Below are 23,894 nucleotides of genomic sequence, written 5' to 3' on the forward strand. Positions count from 1 at the left end.
TTCTATCGGCGCGCTGTAGAATGTGAAACATGACTCCTCCCCCTCTAGCGTCGAGCGCTGCCTGCCCAGTGTTGTCATGGCTACATTTACAGTAGGAGAGGGGGCTGCGTTAAAGCCCACTGTTGCGTCATCTGGCACGGGGTCTCGCCCGTCGATTTAAAAGTCTCATCATTGGCTACAAGATGCGTCTGTCACCATTTACGAACAATTTGACTGGCTAATTCTCCTGTCAATCGAAGTTAGAATATGCCCCCTGACTGGGATTTTCTCTGAGGATGTGAATTCTATTGGTTTTACCGTTAGTTACGCAGTGAAACGTAACAAACAGGTTTGATTGAGGCCTCATGTGATTCACAGAAGCTTGCTATGTCAAACTTTATTGAATAAACGGACAAAACAGCCGTAAACCGCTTCGTTTTACGGCTTATTATGAGGAGGACGATGGATTTATGGATTTACTGTACAATATTACGTCTTTTTGGACTAAAACATGGGTGCACTTTGTTCTATGGATTCTAACGAACAGAACGATATGCGGCACTCCATGTTTGAGTACACCTATGAAGTTACACGAGAGAAAGGTAAAGAGCGGCGTTTTGTACTGTATGTTTACTGTTGTTAAATATTAAGAAACTGTAGTCGCTGTGATTATTCGATCCTAAATTGCTTTATACCATTTGAATCGTGAGACTTTAAGGTTTTATTAGACATAAAATTTATTAGACTGTATCCATATTTTCCGACGATCTTTTTGTGACATATCTGGACATACAAAAATCGGCTCGGATCCGATCCGTGGGTGACTAAATTAAAGTGATGCCACATATTTACAGGAGACCATGGAAAGACTGGAAAACAATAATTTCTAACAGGACTGAACTAACTGATCCATCACTGGGATCAATGACCTGCTCTGGACTAAAGTTTGGCTGCACAGAATAAATTTCCACAATAATTATACATACAGTGGGTACGGAAAGTATTCAGACCCCTTTAAATTTTTCACTCTTTGTGTCATTGCAGCCATTTGCCAAAATCAAAAAAGTTCATTTTATTTCTCATTAATGTACACTCAGCACCCCATCTTGACAGAAAAAAACAGAAATGTAGAAATTTTTGCAAATTTATTGAAAAAGAAAAACTGAAATATCACATGGTCATAAGTATTCAGACCCTGTGCTCAGTATTGAGTAGAAGCACCCTTTTGAGCTAGTACAGCCATGAGTCTTCTTGGGAATGATGCAACAAGTTTTTCACACCTGGATTTGGGGATCCTCTGCCATTCTTCCTTGCAGATCCTCTCCAGTTCTGTCAGGTTGGATGGTGAACGTTGGTGGACAGCCATTTTCAGGTCTCTCCAGAGATGCTCAATTGGGTTTAGGTCAGGGTTCTGGCTGGGCCAGTCAAGAACGGTCACAGAGTTGTTCCGAAGCCACTCCTTTGTTATTTTAGCTGTGTGCTTAGGGTCACTGTCCTGTTGAAAGGTGAACCTTCGGCCCAGTCTGAGGTCCTGAGTACTCTGGAAGAGGTTTTCTTCCAGGATATCTCTGTACTTGGCTGCATTCATCTTTCCTTCAATTGCAACCAGTCGTCCTGTCCCTGCAGCTGAAAAACACCCCCACAACATGATGCTCCCACCACCATGTTTCACTGTAGGGATTGTATTGGGCAGGTGATGAGCAGTGCCTGGTTTTCTCCACACATACCGCTTAGAATTAACGCCAAAAAGTTCAATCTTGGTCTCATCAGACCAGAGAATCTTATTTCTCATAGTCTGGGAGTCCTTCATGTGTCTTTTGGCAAACTCTATGCAGGCTTTCATGTGTCTTGCACTGAGGAGAGGCTTCCGTCGGGCCACTCTGCTATAAAGCCCCGACTGGTGGAGGGCTGCAGTGATAGTTGACTTTGTGGAACTTTCTCCCATCTCCCTACTGCATCTCTGGAGCTCAGCCACAGTGATCTTTGGGTTCTTCTTTACCTCTCTCACCAAGGCTCTTCTCCCACGATTGCTCAGTTTGGCTGGACGGCCAGGTCTAGGAAGAGTTCTGGTCGTCCCAAACTTTTTCCATTTGAGGATTATGGAGGCCACTGTGCTCTTAGGAACCTTGAGTGCTGCAGAAATTCTTTTGTAACCTTGGCCAGATCTGTGCCTTGCCACAATTCTGTCTCTGAGCTCCTTGGGCGGTTCCTTCGACCTCATGATTCTCATTTGCTCTGACATGCACTGTGAGCTGTAAGGTCTTATATAGACAGGTGTGTGCCTTTCCTAATCAAGTCCAATCAGTTTAATTAAACACAGCTGGACTCCAATGAAGGAGCAGAACCATCTCAAGGAGGATCAGAAGAAATGGACAGCATGTGAGTTAAATATGAGTGTCACTGCAAAGGGTCTGAATACTTATGACCATGTGATATTTCAGTTTTTATTTTTTAATAAATTTGCAAAAATTTCTACATTTCTGTTTTTTTCTGTCAAGATGGGGTGCTGAGTGTACATTAATGAGAAATAAAATGAACTTTTTTGATTTTGGCAAATGGCTGCAATGACACAAAGAGTGAAAAATTTAAAGGGGTCTGAATACTTTCCGTACCCACTGTAAGTTATTAAATTTCCAACAGGTCATCCTGTCCATTGTCAATCATAGATTAAATAAAAGACATGTCTAAATTAATGATGTTATAATTTTAATAATATCAAATTCAAGGTAATAATATGTAAGTATGTTAAAACTGTCACTAGTACAGAAATGTTCTTTCCAACTGTGGAAAAACTGTCTGTGCCAACCTGCCCAGCCAGACCAGCACTTTAACTATTATATACAAATTATTAGTCTGAATCTGTTTGGTTGAGATCAGTTTCCAGGGGGCGGGCACATTGATGCAGAATCAACCAATCAGAGAAACGAAGGATATGATGTGTGTGGTAGAGACGCTAGTGAAGGACTGTTGTGGTTTCTGTTGTAAAAACATGAGAATACACTGGTATCACCAGGTCTGTTCATAGTTTTGAACAGAGTAAACAGCAAAGCCAGTTGTAGAAAGACTTGGGACTGACACTGAAAATGTTAAGAACGAGTCAGTGCCTCAGGGGGTCCAGACCCACATTCTTTTATTTCAGCCGAAAGTGAAACTAAATCATTTCTGGTTGAAAGTGAATCTGTCAAATTGTATAATTTCATAACGACTCTCACCTGGTTTACATAGCTCACCTAATGAGCCTATGGGACTAGATTTAAAATGACAATATCTCAGTAGAAAATATGTGAACCCTAACCCTATGTGAAGAAGGTCCTAGCCTCCTCATCACCATAAAGTCAAAGTTTAAAAACTGTGGCTGTACTACAGAAGTAATTCAGCAAACCCAGACCATGTTCTTCAGAACCAGCCAAAGACCAAAGACTGCAGTACTGACAGCAGTAGTTTATTCAGTACTTTATTCTCTGTCTCTTAGTAAAAACATCTAAAACCAGTTTCCCCAGTTTGTTGAACTGGGACAGTTTGTGTTCACCACCAAACCAGTCTGACCACATGTTGCCTTCAGGCATCTCTGTAAAACCAGGAATTCTCTACGCTCACCTCTGACACTGAGGATCAGCTGTGTTTTAATATGAGGACACTTTGTTTTCCTGCAGCTCCTGAACGCAGCAGCGGCTCTGTAAAGTCCCCACTGTTTATTTCAGTTCAGCAGCAGCAGCCAATCAGGAGCAGAGCTGCTGAAGAGTCATCAGTTACCAGGAGAAACAGTTTGGAGCAGCTGAAGCAGTTTTATCTCAGTATGTGGGGAGAGGATATAAACACACTGTGTCCTGGAGTCTCTGGTTATGATGCTGGTTTATGTGCAGTTCACTGACACTTTACTGTTTATTGTCACACACAGTGTCCAGATTAGTTAATTTGTTGGACTAAAGACTGGTCCAAACAGAGTCCAGACATTGAAGAAATCTTTAAATCTTTGATGAATAAATGTTAATTCATTTACACTATGAGTCCAAAGTCAATGTGACAGTGTAAAGAGTTTAACTAGTTAGACTAAACTTTATTAAACTGCACTTTCCCTTGTGGATTATTAAGGTTTAGTCTGAGTTAATGATCATTTGGGCAGATAATTCTTCTTCTCCTCCTTTGGGCTGCTCCCTTCAGGGGTCTCCACAGCCAATCATCTGCCTCCATTTAACCCTATCCTCTGTATCCTCCTCACCCACACCAACTATCCTCATGTCCTCCTTCACTACATCCAAGAACCTCCTCTTTGGTCTTCCTCTAGGCCTCCTTCCTGGCAGCTCTAACCTCAGCATCCTTTTACCAATGTATTCACTGTCCCTCCTCTGAACATGTCCAAACCATCTCAATCTGGCTTCCCTGGCTTTTTCTCCAAAACATCTAACATGAGCTGTCCCTCTGATGTCCTCATTCCTGATCCTATCCATCCTCGTCACTCCCAGAGAGAACCTCAACATCTTCAGCTCTGCTACCTCCAGCTCTGCCTCCTGTCTTTGTCTCAGTGCCACTGTCTCTAAACCAGACAACATTGCTGGTCTCACCACTGTCTTGTCCACCTTTCCTTTCATTCTTGCTGACACTCTTTTGTCACACATCACACCTGACACTTTCCTCCACCCGTTCCAACCTGCTTGCACACGTCTCTTCACTTCTTTTCCACATTCCTGTTTATGAATCAGGAGTCATGTGATCAAACAGCTGCTGCGTTTATTTTGTCTCATCTGTTTCCAGGTGAAGCTTGTTGTTGTTGAAGAGCAGAGAATAAAGTGAAGGCGCTGAGACGCCCCCTAGTGGATCATCGTTAAACAACACTAATACTAACAGTGGACTGTGGTTTTACCTGCCGACAGGTAACTGTGCTGTGAAATAAGAGCTCAGCCTGGAGAATTAATTAACATTAATTAACTTCACTTTATTAATTTAATATAATTAAAATGTTCAACATTAAAATTAAACAAAACAACACCACGCTCTTTACAACTGAATATTAAAGTATAAACTGTTTGTTCTGTACATCAAACTCTTCAGTGTCAACACAAACAGGTTTAGATCAGTCAGTGTGGATGTGCAGACACTTGAGCTGTAGAGCAGGAACCATCCTGGTCATGAAGTCTCCGTCTCCTCGACTGAACCTCCGCAGCTCTACAACAAACAAACAAGCAAACATGATCTTCAGGTGTGGTTTCACTAAACCAGGACAAATGATTCTGATAATTCCCATCCAGGTAGTGGACTCTTATTTTTTAAGGTGTGTTTTGATGTGTTTTAATGTCTGTGTGTGTTTTAATATCTGTATGTGTGTGTGTGTTACCCTCTGGTCTCTGGTTGCTCAGTTTCCTGCAGGTGAGTGAGATGGGACGACCCACAACATCAGTGCTGCACATGCACAACAGGAAGTGGAGGAGAGGGTCGTCACAGTCAGGGTCACACACCTGAGACAGAGACACAGGTAAACAAAGTAAACACACAGGTAAACAGTTAACTGTCTGCAGAAACAGTGTGAAACAGGAAGTGGTACTGACCAGGCTCCGCCCCTGGGGGTATACTCTAATATGACCCTTGACCCTGAGCGCCCTCTGAAGCCCCTCCCACTGAGAATCAGTCAGTTTGAGCAGAGGACGAACAAGAGCACCTGAGAACCAGACGTGAGCCTCACCTGTGCCGTCGTCAATCACCAATCTAGTTAAAATATGGATCAATATATCATCAATCACCAATCCAATTAAGATATTGATCAATACATCATCAATCACTGATCAATACACAGACATGAAGTGCGGACCAGGCTGCAGGTCCAGGTTCTTACTTTGCTTTGGACTGAAACAATGAGGAGGTCGAACGACACTGAGAACTGGAACAAGACTGAGAGAGAGAGAGTCAGGTGTTTACCACAGGATGGAAAGTAAACAAACTGTAGTAAATATAAACAATAAACATAAATAACAACTAACACAAACTATAATAGACACATAATTCAATATATAACCTGTGTACATTTGCAGTAGAGTTACCTGTGTATATTGGTAGTACTAGTATCTGAACCTGGGTGTACCTGTGTGTACATTAGTGTACTACATATGCAGTATACATACCTGTGTGTAGTCGCTGCCACACACTGAGCAGCTCCACTGCAGATGCAGGAACAGGAAACAGATCATGTGACCTTTGACCTGACCCACAATGCACCTCTGCTCCCTGCTGAGAGCCCACAGGCCCAGGTGCATGATGGGAGCAGGAGGAGGGTGAGCAGAGCTGAAACAAAACCACACAGATGAAACTGTGTCAGTGTTTTAGTAGTGGATCAATCATTATTATAGATAATCAATCAGTCATGTTACCTGGTGTCTCCCAGTGAGGTCACAGTGATGGAGCTGACAGGTGAACTGCTGCAGTACACACTTCCTGACCTGAGGCAGGTAAACACAGGTGGAGTCAGAGGTCAGACTCGTCTTCACAGGTCTGTCTGAGGGCTCAGACCTGGTTTGAGGGTTAAGGTTAAGGTTACTGTGTGTGTGTGTGTTACCTGGACAGTTTCCTGTGGAAACCAGACAGCAACAGCATGTTGCCAGGCAACAGGCCAGGGGGGTAGGGGGTGTGGCTTAGGTCCAGGTACACCTGCAGACTCCTCCCAGTTTGGTCACACATGGTGAGACGCACACCTGAACACACACATACACAGTCTGTCAGTGAGGACCGTCATCAGTGCATCCCCTGGCCCTAAGGTCCAAGACTAATCTGGTTCTAACCTGGACCTGGGTCTCATCTGGACCTGATTCTGGAATTTACTTTTTTTTTTTCTTGTGTGCTGAGGAAAGTTAGTTCTTCTATGACAATGATAGTAAATTATAATTTATCCGTGTGTGTGTGTGTGTTAATGTGTGTTTATGCCTGTGCATGTGTGTGTTTGTACCTGCATGTGTGTCACTTGTCCTGTTGTTCAGGTTGATCCTGTCTGATACCAGACCCTGAAAACACACCAGCTCTGAACTACACACAGATATGAGAGTTATTGATTACTCCTCATGATCAATCTGTGTGTCTTTGTGTATAATTAGAAATACAGGTGTGTAAAGGACCAGTTCACCTGGAGTCCAGGACCTGAGAGACAGACAGGACTGAGGGCGAGAGAGTCTGAAGACAGAGAGAGAGAGAGAGCGAGAGAGAGACGAGGCTTCATCTCATCTGTGATAAACTGTATATAGGCAGTATGACAGTATGTGTGTGTCTTTACCTGTCTGCAGGTGTGCAGCAGCAGTGGACATATCAGAGTGTGGAACCTCCAATCAGATCTGACCTGCAGGGTGTGGTCAGTGTGGAGCTCCACTCCACTCCGCCCAGAAACATCACAGCCAATCAAAACACTGGGATCCTGATAGACAGACACACAGACCAATCAGCTGTCAGGATTCTGATGATGCAGTAAAACTACGTCAGGCTCAACTCAGGATCCGACTGATACAAACCCAGAGTTCACCTGCACAGAAACATGACCCTGCTGCCTCAGGTAGAGTTAAGGTGTGATGGAGGTGATAAATACACTGAGCTACAAGTTGTTACAGGTGAGACTTCAGTCCTGCCCCTCAGTGACATCATCACAGGTGTGTTTACCTGAGTGTTTGCAGCGATGAGTCTATAGAAACATCCAGGCTGGAGGAGGGGGAACCATCGAGCCGACACACCTGAGAACACCAGCACCACCAGTGCAAAGCAGCAGCAACAGATAACCTGGTAACAACTGATCACAGGTGCATCATTGGAACTAACACCCACATAGGTGTATGTCTCACCTTGTCATCCTTGTCCTTCTCTGCCTCTCTATCTGTCATTGGTCCATTCTTTGGGTCCCGCCCCCACCTGACCACTGGACCAATCATAGCTGCTTGGACACAGAAGCTCAGTGTCAGCCCCACCTCTTCTTTCTTTAGCTCCACCCCTGTATTCCTCCAGGCTACACCCTCTTTCTGCTCAACCCTGATCACCATGGAGACACAGGCCTGGGTTGTCGTGGCAACAGATGTGTCTCCTGTTCTTCTCCTTTTCCTTCCTGCAGTTTGTCCTCCCTCCTGCTCTTCTTCTACTATCTGCTTTCTGTCTGTGACGTCATCTGCTGGCCCCTCTCCTGTCTGTCTCAGGTGTGTTACCATAGCAACAGATGGACTCAGGATGTGCACGTGGTCCAGAGAAAACTGCAGGTAAACTCTGCAGGTAAACACACAAACAGATTTTAACATGTTCATATGTGTGTTTTAATGTGTGAGTGTGTGTGTGTGTGTGTGTGTACCTGCAGTTTTTGTGTGTGATGAACCTGTCCTGATCCAGGTGTTGGTAGGAGGGGAAATCTGATTGGAGGAATCTCTCTGTTACCATGGTGAACTGCTGCACACACACCAGACAACCTGGAACACACACACATTTGTTGAACCTGCAGTCTGTGACCTCTAACCTCTGGGCAGGTGTGTGTTTGTGTGTGTGTTGTACCAATCCAGGCGGTGTTGAATGCCGCCCTCTGACCTCCCTCCTCTTCTTCAGTGGTTTCTGTGACAACACAGGCCACAGCTCCATTGGAGTCTCTGAGCTGCAGAGTCTGTTTGTGTTCAGACGCCAGAGATGGAAGCTCCAGGACCCCGACCAACAACAGGGGGCGCCGCCTGACACACAGGTAACAGGTATCATTTATTGTGTGTAGTCAGTAAATACTCATGTATTAACTGGTTAATTTATCCAGTACTACCAGTATATTTCTGTTTTTACAAAATGTTTCTGTCCTATAAAACATGAAACACAGTCAATGTCCCTGTTCTGAAAAACAGTTCAAACTTGTTTGTGTTTGCATCTAGCTGAGCGGCTGCTGGTCCTGAGTTTACCTGAGTCTGGGTTTACCTGAGAGTCTCTCCAGTCTGACGATTGTTCTGGGGGTCAGGGGTCAAAGTCCTGAAGGACCAGGACAGTGCTGTATTGATCTGGGATCTGGTCAGACTGGATCCATCAGGAGGCAGCAGAGAGCTCAGAGAGACTGAAGACCAGCAGTCGGACTGTAGAGACTGGATGAGCTCTGACATACTGATGTACTGATGGACGCCAGGGTCGACACTGTACTGTGGAAACACACACACCACACACTGACTGTGTTAAAGATGTTAAAGACACAAACACTGACCTGTGGAGACACAGAGACACTTCAGGTGTATCTACCTCAGTCAGGGGACAGGTATGAGGCTCGTCCAACATCTCTGAGTAAATATCCCTCCTCCTTCTTCCTCGTCTCCACACAAAGTCCATCAGCTTCCAGGACAACACACACACACTGCTGCTTCAACACACTGGGAACCAGACTGAGACACACACAGAGTGGTCACTTTATTAGGAACCCCTGGGTAAGACTCAGTCGGTTTATTAGGAACCCCTGTGTCGGACCAATTCAAAAGTCCAGCAGTGATAATGTTCAGTGTGTGTTCAGACTGTGTGTTTAATAATAACATCGTCCTGTGTCTCTGCAGCATAAACTCACCTGTGTGACAGCTGTGAGCTCAGGTGACACGCCCACAGGTACTCAGACACACTCACGTTCTTCTCCAGCAACAACCGTGGTAATGCTCCATCACCTGGGCAAGTGGAGTCAGGTGGAGACCCCCCCACCCTGCTGAAGGAAGTGACCCTCAAGGTGGAACGCAGACAGGTGCAAAGCATGCTGGGAGGAAAGTCAGGACAGGGCCGGAACAGGAAGTGGACGTGATGGAGCTGCAGTGTTTAGAAAACAATAAAACTGTATGAAGAATTTCCGTATATATTTATAAAGTGATAAAAAATTATAATTATTAACACCTCGACATTCACAGAGCAGGGATCACACCTGGACTCAGACTCACCTCCACACAGTCTCCTGCTCTCAGTCTCCTCCTCAGAGTCGGCTGATAGGCCAGGCACAGACCCACCTTCCTGTCAATCACATACAGCCCCGCCCCCTCATTTACCACCTCAGTCACCATGCCCTGTCAGAGGGGAGAGGCGGAGCTTATTACACAGGTACCTCAGCAGGTAAAATGAAAACATTCTGACAACCAATCAGGACTGAGTATCATCTGTATCTCACCTGGTAACTGATGACCCTGGACTGTTTCACCCTGACACCTGATTGGATAAAGTCTCTCTCAGGCTCCTCCTCTTCATTGTCATTGTCATGTGACATCATGGGAAGGGGCGTGTCTGATTGTGACTGTGTTTGTGTGTGTTCCACAGGTGTGTGTGTCAGTGTGTTGCCTGTGTGTATTTGTGATTGGTCTGTTACACACAAGATGTTGTTTCCTCTCCAGCCTCCCAGGACACACACACGCAGAGCTGTCACACACACACTCTCACCAACACACACACACTGAGACCACCACAGTCTACTGGTGACCTGCAGACAGACAGGTGAGAGAGAGACAGGTGAGAAAAAGAGAGACGAGACAGGTCAGACAAACAGGTGAGAGAGACAGGTCACAGACAGGTGTCGTACCTTCACGAGCACAGGTAACTGGTGTCTGTTGTCTGTCAGTGTGAAGCAGAAGAAGCTTGTTCCTGCCACGACCAGCAGAGGGCTCACTGAACCCACCTGTCCACAGACTGCCACCCGCTGACCTCTGACCCTAACGCAGACAGACAGGTAAGTCAGAGACAGAAAGACAGGTCAAACAGAGATAGACAGACAGGTGATCCACCTGTGCTGCAGTAGACCGGCAGCCTCTCTGACACTGACAGCTCTGCTAAGACCCGCCTCTTTTTCAGCGGCAGCAGCCAATCCCTGCTCAGGACCAGGACACAACACCACAGGAGAACCAATCAGCTCCACGCAGCCTCCAACCTCACCCTGCCCCAGGGCATTGTGGGGGATGTAGTTCCAGTGAGGGAGTAAGACGGGACGATTTAGCCACATAGGAGAGGGAGACAGGACCTGCAGAGAGACAGACAGGTGTTAAACTGTTCAGCTGCAGGTGAAAAATAATAAAAACAATAAAAACCTGTTAAGCTAAAAGGTTTTACAGATTTATAACCTTTACACATGGATGCTGGAGGCAGCAGTTCTGTAAACATATAGTTTAAGTCAAATAAAGAGTTTTAATGACTCTGGACTCTCTGACCCCCCACCCTTAGGACCAACCTTTAAAACCCCGAATCACTCTGACAGTCCAGATGGACACAGCCTTTTAGACTCACCTCACACCTGATGCTCCCACTGCTGTTCGTCAGCCTCCACTCTCCGCCCCGCCCCTCTCTCAGGCAGCCAATCAGCAGCAGGTTGACCCGCGGCAGAGCCCGGTGTCCTGGCAGAGAGAGCTCCGCCTCCCTGGCCCACGCTCGCTGCTGATTGGTGCTCCAAGACAGGTTACTGACGCAGGCCAGGTGCTGCTGGGAGACCAGTTCAAAGACAGACACCGGCCTGGAACAGGCAGGGTCAAAGGTCAGTGACAAAATACAGATACAGTACAGCTTTAAACAATAAATAAATATAATATAAACACAGTAAATATATGAACACACACGTTTGTGACAATAATGTGGTAATAATGTTACAGTATTGGACAGGTGTCAAACAGGTGTTGGACACACAGCAGACAAGTATTGGACAGGTGTCAAACAGGTGTCAAACAGGCTGCAGACAGTCGTACCTGTAGCTGACAGGTAACGTGTGTGTGACTGTCATGTTCTCCTGAATCTTCTTCACCACACACACACTCAGAAACACACCTTGGTCAGAGCTCACACCTGAAACAACATCAGTAAACATCTGCTCTAATACCTGATTGTAACCTTTGACCTTTTTAACATGAGTAAAACAGCTGAACTTATATATTCACTGCGCTCTAAGATTAGCCTGGTTCATTTACCTATAGGCAGGTATTACATTGTGAAACTACACTGAAAGCTGATTGGATGACTCACCTGTCAATAACTCGTCAGCAGCACAAGGGGCGGGACACATCGGACACACCTGTTGTGTGATGAAGCTGAACATCTCCTTTAACCACGTGGTCTCCTGCAGGACCAACATTTACCTGTTTATTCATGACTGAGACACGAACAGAACTTCATTTAAAAACTGGACCAAAGTCTGACAGCAGCCTCAGTACAGTGTCTTCAGAAACACAAACATCAGTCAGGGCTAAACTGCAGCTGGTAAGTGAATTATGAGTACACCGAATTTATAAACACACCAAACAAGAAAGGAAAATTAATCACCGACACGAGTTTCAGTGACGAGTTGCCATAACTTAGAAAATGTTAACTTTAGATTAAAAAGATTCTTTTACTGCCGTTTTCAATATGTAGTTTTTAATAGTAGGTGGATCAATTGAGGCCGAATTGAGCAGAAACGCTTGGTAACTGTAAAATGTTTTATTTTCTACTGTCATATCTCTATTATGGCTCATAATCTAAATATGATTAAATTGACATATTTCTGTACGGAGTTCCTGCTGTCAGCGCTAAACTGTACTGACGGCTTCACTGCGGAGTTTGAACTGGTCCAGGAACAGCTGCACGGAGTCCATGTCCATGGGGTCCAATAAACCTGAACGCTGAAGTCTGATGTTAGTAATTTATAACTTATTAAGGATGAAATATGTCGTTTTTCAGTCCTCTCGTTTATTAACGAACCGCTCCCGCAAAAAACCTTCTAAACTTCCTGTTCAGCTACGGTGTCCGGGGAGGGTCAATTAGGTCAGTGTGTTCAGCACCATAGAAAGTGTTTGTGCTTCACACTGTGGGCAATTACTTTATATACATGATGGTGAAATTAAAAACCCTGTCTATAATGTACAATACTAAAATGATTTTAATATCATACGTCAAATATGAGTTAGAGTTAAGTTCTTATAATTTCTGTGTGTTACTCTGATAAATTAAATTTTAATGTATAACCAATAAGGAAAATTACACTCACTCTAAATACATTTAGATGTACCTATGTACCTTATAGTTTATTACCAACTTTATCAGGTAGAATTGATTATCCTCAGATACTAAACAGCACATTACAGTAAAATCATTGTAAATACCATTGATGATAAATGTGGATGAGGATTAGGGCCACTGAAAAAATAAAAAAGATGCCAGATGCCATCAACAATAATGTAAAAGGAACATAGTTGGTTAGTACAGTCGAGCACTAATATTCAGGCATAATATTGTGTGGTGCTGTTTTGTCTTTTCCCCTGAAAAGCAGTACTTGGAAATATACATCTGACTGTAATCTCAATATTTTGTGTGTGAAAACAAACTTTAAATGACCAGTTCTCAGACTGCAACATATTTACATCAGCACAAGGTGTAAACTGTCATATGGGCTAATGTGTGACTGGGTAAAGTATTGGTCCATGGCCCAGTTGATGCAGTTGGAACAGATTGATCGTCCTCAGGTCACAATCCTACAAAATATTATAAAATCCAATGCCACATCCTAATATATTACTGTACCTACAGCCAATGGGCTTTGAAAGGGAAACAGGTTAAATCAATCAGAAATTAGAGCAACAGAAACACTTAAGAGTATTAATTTGTTGCAAACCAAAAATGTAATTAAACAAATGTATATAATTAATCTCAAAAACACATATACAAGCTTCCCACATAGATTTGTTACCATGTAAAGTGTTCAAATGTACACAGTTACAAACAAAATGTACAATTACACTTCAAAAGTCAACGTATGGACATGAAATTATATATATAGACAAATAACAAACTGTAATTTTTCATTACACATACCCCAATTTAAAAATTCTTGGCATATAAAAAAACATCTGGTCACATCTTAAAAACCTCCTCAGATTTTATTTGGCCTATTAAAATATTTCATTTATAAAAAATGTTTAATGTTATGTTCTTGATTAAGGTCTCTTAGTGTGAGGGTCTGAAGAGTGAAAATATAAAAGCTCTTTTTTTAACAGCAGAATATTAACATCCTCTTTATGTCAATATCTCAGAGAACACACAGAATGGTTTGACTGTGAAATGTACAGCCACAGGATTATGCTGATTTATCTCATGTATAGTACTTCTATGTTCTGCAGTCCTAGTGTTTATAGCTGTTGGTGATTTGCTCATATATGCAAAACCACCAGCACATTTTATCATATAAATGACCTTTTTTGTGGAGCATTTTATAAAACCTTTTATTTTCATTATTTTTTTCTGTTATCAAGTAGTTGAATGTAGTAAAATGACACTGAATGACAGAACCACATCGATAATTACCTGTACGAGGATGCAGAAGGTTGTGTTCTTAAGAGTCATCACGTCAGATTGAACTAACATTTGTCTTAAGTTTGGAGGTCACTTATATACAACTTTAGGAGATTCATATACAGTATCTGACAGAAGTGAGTCCACCCCTCACATCTCTGTAAATACTTTATCATATCTTTTCATGTGACAACACTGAAGAAATGACACTTTGCTACAATGTAAAGTAGTGAGTGTACAGCTTGTGTAACAGTGTAAATTTGTTGTCCCCTCAAAATAACTCAACACACAGCCATTAATGTCTAAACCGCTGGCAACAAAAGTGAGTCCACCCCTAAGTGAAAATGTCCAAATTGGGCCCAATTAGCCATTTTCCCTCCCCGGTGTCATGTGACTTGTTAGTGTTACTAGGTCTCAGGTGTGAATGGGGAGCAGGTGTGTTAAATTTGGTGTTATTGCTCTCAGTCTCTCATACTGGTCACTGGAAGTTCAACATGGCACCTCATGGCAGAGAACTCTCAGAGGATCTGACAAAAAGAATTGTTGCTCTACATAAAGAGGCCTAGGCTATAAGAGGATCGCCAAGACCCAGAAACTGAGCTGCAGCACGGTGGCCAAGACCATACAGCGGTTTAACAGGACAGGTTCCACTCAGAACAGGCCTCGCCATGGTCGACCAAAGAAGTTGAGTGCACGTGCTCAGCGTCATATCCAGAGGTTGTCTTTGGGAAATAGACGTATGAGTGCTGCCAGCATTGCTGCAGAGGTTCAAGGGGTGGGGGGTCAGCCTGTCAGTGCTCAGACCATACGCTGCACACTGCATCGAATTGGTCTGCATGGCTGTCGTCCCAGAAGGAAGCCTCTTCTAAAGATGATGCACAAGAAAGCCCTCAAACAGTTTGCTGAAGACAAGCAGACTAAGGACATGGATTACTGGAACCGTGTCCTGTGGTCTGATGAGACCAAGATAAACTTATTTGGTTCAGATGGTGTCAAGCGTGTCTGGCAGCAACCAGGTGAGGAGCACAAAGACAAGTGTGTCTTGCCTACAGTCAAGCATGGTGGTGGGAGTGTCATGGTCTGGGGCTGCATGAGTGCTGCCGGCACTGGGGAGCTACAGTTCATTGAGGGAACCATGAATGCCAACATGTACTGTGACATACTGAAGCAGACCATGATCCCCTCCCTTCAGAGACTGGGCCACAGGGCAGTATTCCAGCATGATAACGACCCCAAACACACCTCCAATATGACCACTGCCTTGCTAAAGAAGCTGAGGGTAAAGGTGATGGACTGGCCAAGCATGTCTCCAGACCTAAACCCTATTGAGCATCTGTGGGGCATCCTCAAACGGAAGGTGGAGGAGCACAAGGTCTCTAACACCCACCAGCTCTGTGATGTCATCATGGAGGAGTGGAAGAGGATTCCAGTGTCAACCTGTGAAGCTCTGGTGGACTCCATGTCCAAGAGGGTTATGGCAGTGCTGGAAAATAATGGTGGTCACACAGAATATTGACACTTTGGCCCCAATTTGGACATTTTCACTTAGGGGTGTACTCACTTTTGTTGCCAGCGGTTTAGACATTAATGCCTGTGTGTTGAGTTATTTTGAGGGGACAGCAGATTTACACTGTTATACAAGCTGTACACTCACTACTTTACATTGTAGCAAAGAGTCATTTCTTCAGTGTTGTCACATGAACAGATATAATACATTATTTACAAAGATGTGAGGGGTGGACTCACTTCTGTCAGATACTGTATATACCTTTATGGAATACTTAGTGAACATCTCAGGCAACAGATGCCTGATGCAGAGGAAGAGGAGCAAGAACCATCATGGCAGGACAAACCCCTGCACAGCATGTACCACCGACAGATACAAGAAGTGTCTGATATATAAAAGTCCTACCAGTGTCTGGAAAGAGCTGGACTGAGAGACAGCACAGAGACAGCACAGAGACAGCACAGAGACAGCACAGAGACAGCACAGAGACAGCACAGAGACAGCACAGAGACAGCACAGAGACAGCACAGAGACAGCACAGAGACAGCACAGAGACAGCACAGAGACAGCACAGAGACAGCACAGAGACAGCACAGAGACAGCACAGAGACAGCACAGAGACAGCACAGAGGCTCTAATCGTAGCAGCACAAGAACAGGCCCTGAGCAACTTCTTGTTTTGTCATTTTACAGACTTTAACTGTACATCGCAATGCATCATGGGTCCAAAATAATTACAGTAGCTAGCAGCATTTTTCTACAGTAACATGTTGCAAAATTACAGGCAAACTGTGTTGTGATTGTAGATGATGCTGTAACAGTTAAATTCTGTAAATATCGGATTACGTTGCAAAAGGAGGTTTGAAGGAGGAACCAGAGCATGTGAGGAGCAACAGTCAGCTCTGTGGGGAGAACAATATTATGTTGTTTCACACATCACTGAAGACGATTTAGAGATGAGAATATTTGTCATTTATGTGATTGTGTCCAAGTGTATAGCTGTTTTCTGACATTCAGGATGAGCTCTATGCTAATTTAGCATAGATAAACTAGTTCATCTTCATCCATGGCGCTGCTTCTCTGCGGTCACTACTCCAATTCTTCTCTGATTGGCCGGCTGACTTGACATGCGTCACTTCTGACCAATCAGGGGCAGAGCTCTATGCTAATTTAGCATAGAGCATTTAAGCATTTAGCATTTAAGTTTGTTACCCTCTGCATAACGTTTTAGATGTGATAGTGAAACAATTCAATTCAATTCAATTCAATTTTATTTGTATAGCGCCAAATCACAATACAAATCATCTCAAGGCACTTTACAAAAACTAAAACTAAAAACCCAACAATTCCCTTATGAGCAAGCACTTGGCGACAGTGGAGAGGAAAAAACTCCCTTTAACGGAAGAAAAAAACCTCCAGCAGAACCGGGCTCAGTTTGGGCGGCCATCTGCCTCGACCGGTTGGGGTGAGTGGATAGAGCAGAGAGAAAAGAACAGCAACAATAAACAACAAATAGACACTGCAAGTTGGTGGGGCCAGTAACTGCACATCAGCGATAAACAGCTCCAGGACCAGGGACACCTGCAGAAGGTACAGAGAGAGAGAGAGAGAGAGGGAGGGAGGGAGAGAGCACAAACTAGGGGAGAGAGAGAGCACAAGGTTAGTAACATTCAATGGTGGAATATACATGAGGTGGGAGGAGAGAAGAGAGGGGGGGGAGGGGGGGGGAGCTCAGTGCACCGATGGTCCTCGGGCAGTCTAGGCCTATAGCAGCATAACTAACTAAGGGATGGTTCAGGGTTGCCTGAAGCCAGCCCTAACTATATGCTTTGTCAAAGAGGAAGGTTTTAAGTCTAGCCTTAAAAGTACAGAGAGTGTCTGCCTCCTGAACCCAGGCTGAGAGCTGGTTCCACAGGAGAGGAGCTTGATAGCTAAAGGCTCTGCCTCCCATTCTGCTTTTGAGAACTCTGGGAACCACAAGTAGACCTGCACTCTGAGAGCGAAGTGGTCTATTGGGATAATATGGTACTATGAGGTCTTTAAGGTATGAAGGAGCTTGATTATGAAGGGATTTGTATGTGAGAAGAAGGATTTTAAATTCTATTCTATATTTTACAGGGATCCAATGAAGAGAAGCCAATATAGGAGAAATATGATCTCTCTTGCTAGTTCCTGTCAGGACTCTGGCTGCGGCATTCTGGATTAATTGGAGGCTTCTTATTAAGATATTAGGACATCCGGATAGTAATGAGTTACAGTAATCTAGCCTTGAGGAAACAAATGCATGGACTAGTTTTTCTGCATCATTTTGAGACAGGATGTTCCTAATTTTGGAAATGTTGCGCAGGTGAAAGAATGCAGTTCTAGAAATTTGTTTTATGTGTGAGTTAAAGGACATGTCCTGGTCAAAAATAACTCCAAGGTTTTTTACAGTAGTGCTGGAGGCCAGGGCTATGCCATCTAGAGTAGCTATAATTTTAGAAAAGTTATTTCTGAGATTTTTAGGCCCAAATATAATGACTTCTGTTTTCTCCGAGTTTAAAAGTAAAAAGTTACTGGTCATCCAGGCCTTTATGTCAGTTAGACAGGCTTGAAGTCTGGTTAACTGGTTTGTGTTAACAGGTTTAATAGATAGATATAACTGAGTGTCATCTGCATAGCAGTGGTAATTAATAGAGTGCTTCCTAATGATATATCCTAAAGGAAGCATGTACAGGGTGAACAGAATCGGTCCTAGCACAGAACCTTGTGGAACTCCATAACTAACTTTTGTTCGTGTGGAAGGTTCATCATGGACATGAACAAACTGGAATCTGTCCGATAAATAGGATTGGAACCACTTTAACGCTGTTCCTCTGATACCAATCACATGCTCCAGTCTCTGCAATAAGATGTTGTGGTCAATGGTGTCGAATGCTGCACTAAGGTCTAGGAGGACAAGTATCGAAACAAGTCCATTATCTGAGGCTAAGAGAAGATCGTTGGTAACTTTCAACAGTGCTGTTTCTGTACTATGATGTGCTCTAAATCCTGATTGAAAATCTTCAAATAGTTCATTCCTGTGTAAGTGGTCTGATAGCTGCTTAGCAACAGCTTTTTCTAGGATTTTAGAAATAAATGGCAGGTTGGATATTGGTCTATAATTAGCCAAGACTCCTGGATCAAGACTAGGCTTTTTGAGTAAAGGTTTGATTACTGCAGTCTTAAAGGCCTGTGGTACGTAGCCTGATACTAGAGATAAATTTACCAAGTCCAATAAAGATGAGTTCATTAATGGCAGGGTGCCTTTAAGCAGTCTAGTCGGGATGGGGTCTAAGAGACACATTGATGATTTCGATGAAGCAACTACTGATGTAAATTCAGAGAGATCTATGGGAGAGAAGCAGTCTAAACATAACTGAGGTCCTACAGATGATTCAAGAGCTACTGTAGTAAAAGATTCATTTATTGCAGGTATAGGAAGCATCTGCTGAATTTTATCTCTAATAGTTGTGATTTTATTTGTAAAGAAACTCATAAATTCATCACTGCTGAGAGCTAAGGGAACACTGGGCTCAACGGAGCTGTGACTTTTTGTCAGCCTGGCTACAGTGCTGAAAAGAAACCTGGGATTGTTCTTATTTTCCTCTATTAGTGATGAATAGTATGCAGTTCTGGCTTTACGGAGAGCTTTTTTATATGTTAATAGACTGTTTTTCCAGGCTAGAAAAATTTCCTCTAAGTTTGTGGAACGCCACTTCCTTTCCAGCCTTCGTGATGCCTGCTTTAAGGTACGAACATGTAAATTATACCATGGGGCTAGTCTTCTCTGAATCACTAACTTCTTTTTCAGAGGGGCCACAGAATCAAGCGTTTCACGCAGTGAGGTTACAGCGCTGTCAACAACATGATCAATTTGGTAGGGAGTAGGATTAAGGCAGCTGCCCTCCATTATGTTTATACTTGGCATAGATGCAAATAAAGATGGAATCATTTTCTTAAATTTATTAACAGCGTTGTCGGATAAACATCTGCTGTAGTGGAATTTTCTTCCAGACGCTGCATGATCCATCATTTTAAATTCAAAAGTTATCAAAGAATGATCTGACAAAACAGGATTTGGGGGAAAAACTATTAGATGTTCAATTTCGATGCCATAGGTCAGAACAAGATCAAGGGTGTGATTAAAACAGTGGGTGGGTTTATTAATGTTTTGAATGAAACCAATTGAATCTAATATAGAATTAAATGCAATGCTGAGGCCGTTATTTTCAACATCTACATGAATGTTAAAATCTCCCACTATAATGACTTTATCTGATCTAAGCACTAAATCAGACAGGAAGTCAGGGAATTCAGTTAAAAACTCTGAGTAAGGAACAGGTGGACGGTACACAATGACAAGTAGAACTGGTTTTTGTGTTTTCCAGTTTGTATGTGAGAGACTAAGAGTGAGGCTCTCAAATGAGTTATAACTGTTCTGAGGATGAAAGTTTAATAATAAGTTTGAGTGGAAGATTGCAGCTACTCCTCCACCTCGACCTGTGCTTCGAGGAACATGATAATTTTTATGACTGAGGGGGGTTGATTCATTCAGACTGACATATTCATCCTGCTGTAACCAGGTTTCAGTAAGATAAAGTAGGTCAATTTGGTGATCAGTTATCAAATCATTTACTAACAGAGATTTAGAAGAAAGGGACCTAATATTTAATAATCCACATTTGACAGTTCTGTTTTTCTGTTCAATAAGAGGAGTGGTCTTAATTTTTATTAAGTTTTTATGAATAACTCCTCTTCTGTTAACTTCTGATTTATTTGATTTATATGTTCGAGGGGCAGACACAGTCTCTATGTGGTTTAAAGGGGGCGGCGGCTCTAAGGAAACTGCAGAGAGGCGTTTTAGACTGAGTCTCTGCATCCCGGTCCCCACCCTGGATTGTCAGGCTTTAGGTCGGCTAATAAACTCGGCCAAATTCCTAGAGATGAGAGCTGCACCATTCAAAGTGGGATGGATGCCGTCTCTCGCTATCAGACCGGGTTTTCCCCAGAAAGTGGCCCAATTGTCTATGAAGCCCACATCGTTTGCTGGACACCACCTAGACAGCCAGCGACGGAACGACGACATGCGGCTAAACATGTCATCGCTGGTCAGATTGGGGAGGGGTCCAGAGAAAACTACGGAGTCCGACATTAATTTAGCAAAGTTACACACCGACTCAACATTAATTTTAGTCACCTCCGATTGGCGTAATCGGGTGTCATTGCTGCCGACGTGAATAACAATTTTCCCATATTTCCGATTAGCCTTAGCCAGCAGCTTCAGATTTGACTCGATGTCGCCCGCTCTGGCCCCAGGAAACATTTGACTATGGTCGCTGGTGTCTCTATTTTCACGTTCCTGACTATGGAATCGCCAATTATCAGAGTCGGTTTCTCAGCGGGTGTGTCGCTGAGCGGGGAAAATCTATTAGAAACGTGAACAGGCAGGTGATGAGCCGTGGGCTTCTGCTTAGGAGTATGTTTCTGTTGGACCGTCGCCCAGGCTAATTCTCCGGGCTGCTCCGGAGCTGCCCTTGGACCGCTAACAGACCCTGAGCTCGGTGGCTCCACACCAGCTAACGGGGCTAGGCTAGCTGGCTTTTGTTCGAAGGTGCGGAGCCGCGCTTCCAAATCAGTGATCCTCGCCTCCAAGGCTAACAGAACCTTACACTTATTACAGGTATCATTATCGCTAAAGGAGGCAGAGGAATAACTAAACATGTGGCACACCGAGCAGGAGAGAGGGAGAGGCCATGTTAGCTAAGCTAACTAGCTAGCTAAGCTAACCGGTAGGCCAACGAGCGCTAAGTCAGGAAATAGCAACAAACACCGGTCAAAACAGAAAGGTACCCGACCAGCACCGGAATGCAGCAGCCAGTGAACCGTTCAAAGTCTAGCCGGTTCCCAGGTGTGCCAAACCACAGCTAGTCTGCCGCCAGTCTGCAGACGAACCACACAACACACACAACACGACACGCCTGCAAGACAAAAGTGACCAATCAGGGGCAGAGCACTTGACTTGAAACACTTGACTCTAGGTTGTGGTACCAGTTAGTTGATGACCCAGATTAGTTAGAGCTGTGTTTACTGTGTTTAGCAGCTGTGAGCAGTTTTCTTAAGAAGTTTCTTGTCATGTGATTTTGTGATTTCAGATGTTTCTTTGGAATCAACCCAACCAGTGGCCCCAAGATGCAAAGCTGCCAATAACTGTTAGTCCTCTCGTCTCCTCTCAGCTCAGGTGATTAATGGACTTTGAGCTTAAGTCATATACAAACCTCCGGTTCTGAAACCTGTTGTAAATTGAGTTTTAATTTAAAAATGTTTTTGGCTGCAGCTCTGACTCTGGTTTTATTTGAAACAAATGCAGTGTTGATGAATTTTGGTTCAACAGCAAGTCGGGTCTCAAACACTTAACAATATGTAGAATTTGTCAAGCTGTTACTGTAAAAAACAGAAATAAACTGTAAAATATTCTACAACAAAATATTGTGTTGTGAAGTATCCAGGTATTTATTGACAACTTTAGTTGTCAGGTAACTTCTGTAACTTGAACACAATACAAGGTAATGTAAACTAGATTACAATTAATTATTGTTTTCCTGTAAAAACAATATATTGCTGTAATTTACATACAACAAAATCCTGTAACATACTGTAGTTCTTGTTACAGTAATTAAAAGCAAATTGTACAAAACTATTGGCAACTTTTTTTGCCAGGTATTTACTGTAAATTCTATAGTCAGTTTGTCACAGTGTACATGTTGAGGCTTTCAGATGACATGTTTTACTTTATTGATTAATCTCAGTTAAAATAATTTACACATTAGAAAATAGAGAAAACTGCAGTTTACAGTCAATGAGGTGATGTCTTCAATTTAAATGTTTTGTCTGAACAACAGTCCCTAAAACATATTCAATGAAAAACCATATTCCCTGAAGAAAAACAGAATTTTTTTTTGAGAATCTGAAACCAGAATGTTTTTGACATTTTGTTTGAAAAGTAAAAATTAATCTGTATCAAGATAATAAGGGGTTGAATCCAGCAAACATTCACGCTATTGCTTTTTATTTATCTCTTCATCCATTCTGTGCATTTTATTTAATCATTCAGTCTGGAAAATATACAACACACACTCCATGAAGCTTTAAATTGTAATCATGCTGTTTTCTATGATACTGAAAATTTTTATATTGGTCAGATGAAACAAGATATTAACAGACATTACTTTGGGTTTTACATCAATGTCAATGAGCAGATACCAAACTCAATAACAGAGATGAAAATATCTGATTTATTTTCTGTTACGAATCTTTATTTGTCCCACACTGAGACAGCAGGGACAAGATAAAAATAGCTGCAAAATAGAAAAGGGAAAAAAACAAGGTATTAATAAAAATAATTAGGAGTTGGTTCTGCAGGTGTAACCGGGTCATATGTTCCCTTAGTTATAATTACACAGAATCTGTTTTTATCCCCAAATATTTCTATACCTAACTGTCAGGACCTCCTAACCTGTTGTTTTTGTTGATAAAGTTTGAGTTCAAAGCCCCTCCTCATTAATTTCTGCTTCTGTGGTACCCCTCCAAAGATCCTGACTAGCATCAATGCTGCTATCAGTAACTAGGACACCCAGGGCCTCTGCTGTTCTAGGACTTATAGCCATAATAAACCACTTATCGACCTGAGGCCCAGGGAGAGAACACTCTCCCCTAGTGCTATAGCTCCAGTCAAAACACGCAGAGTGGCTAAAAGAGAGACAGACTGTCCAATCAGAGGAATCTAATTCAAATCCCTTGCAGACAGACAGTTTCAGGTCCTACTCAAACTAATTTGAAACTTGCAGTGCTCAATGTCAGATCTCTATGTAACAAATCATTTTTAATCAATAATTTTATCTCATTTTACAATCTTGATTTTATGTTTTTAACAGAAACATGGTAAGATAGCAGGACAGCAAATGCAGTTCTTATTGAATCCACCCACCTAATTTTACATTTCTATCAGAAACAGGAGAAAACAAAAAGGGTGGTGGCGTCTGTGCCTTGTTTAGGGATAATATGGTTCCCCACAGGCTGTCATTTGGGGAGTTCTTATCATTTGAGTATGTATCTTTTAAAATGGAGCAAAAATTATCTCCCTCTGTACT

The 23,894-nt window shown here is 43.0% G+C and overlaps 1 long non-coding RNA gene and 1 pseudogene across 11 annotated transcripts; one reads left to right on the plus strand and one right to left on the minus strand.

Annotated features, from left to right (window-relative positions):
* The first annotated feature begins 525 nt into the window (after nucleotides 1–525).
* LOC113145958 (uncharacterized) lies at nucleotides 526–22,149 on the plus strand. 11 transcript variants are annotated; one of them, XR_004463314.1, is made up of 13 exons: nucleotides 526–581; nucleotides 3,633–3,773; nucleotides 4,732–4,850; nucleotides 5,029–5,225; nucleotides 5,334–5,449; nucleotides 7,242–8,192; nucleotides 8,288–8,368; nucleotides 8,454–8,659; nucleotides 8,838–9,374; nucleotides 9,498–10,642; nucleotides 10,765–10,970; nucleotides 11,131–11,437; nucleotides 21,900–22,149. It is a non-coding gene; the product is annotated as an uncharacterized LOC113145958 (long non-coding RNA). The 11 variants fall into 11 exon arrangements; XR_004463318.1 differs by having other exon boundaries at nucleotides 8,320–8,659; nucleotides 9,498–10,023; nucleotides 10,535–10,642; XR_004463311.1 differs by having other exon boundaries at nucleotides 8,320–8,453; nucleotides 8,530–8,659.
* Nucleotides 4,892–12,859, minus strand: LOC113145948 (CST complex subunit CTC1-like; annotated as a pseudogene).
* Nucleotides 22,150–23,894: the final 1,745 nt, after the last annotated feature.

The sequence above is a fragment of the Mastacembelus armatus genome, chromosome 18, assembly GCF_900324485.2.
Source record: "Mastacembelus armatus chromosome 18, fMasArm1.2, whole genome shotgun sequence".
Taxonomy (NCBI): domain Eukaryota; kingdom Metazoa; phylum Chordata; class Actinopteri; order Synbranchiformes; family Mastacembelidae; genus Mastacembelus; species Mastacembelus armatus.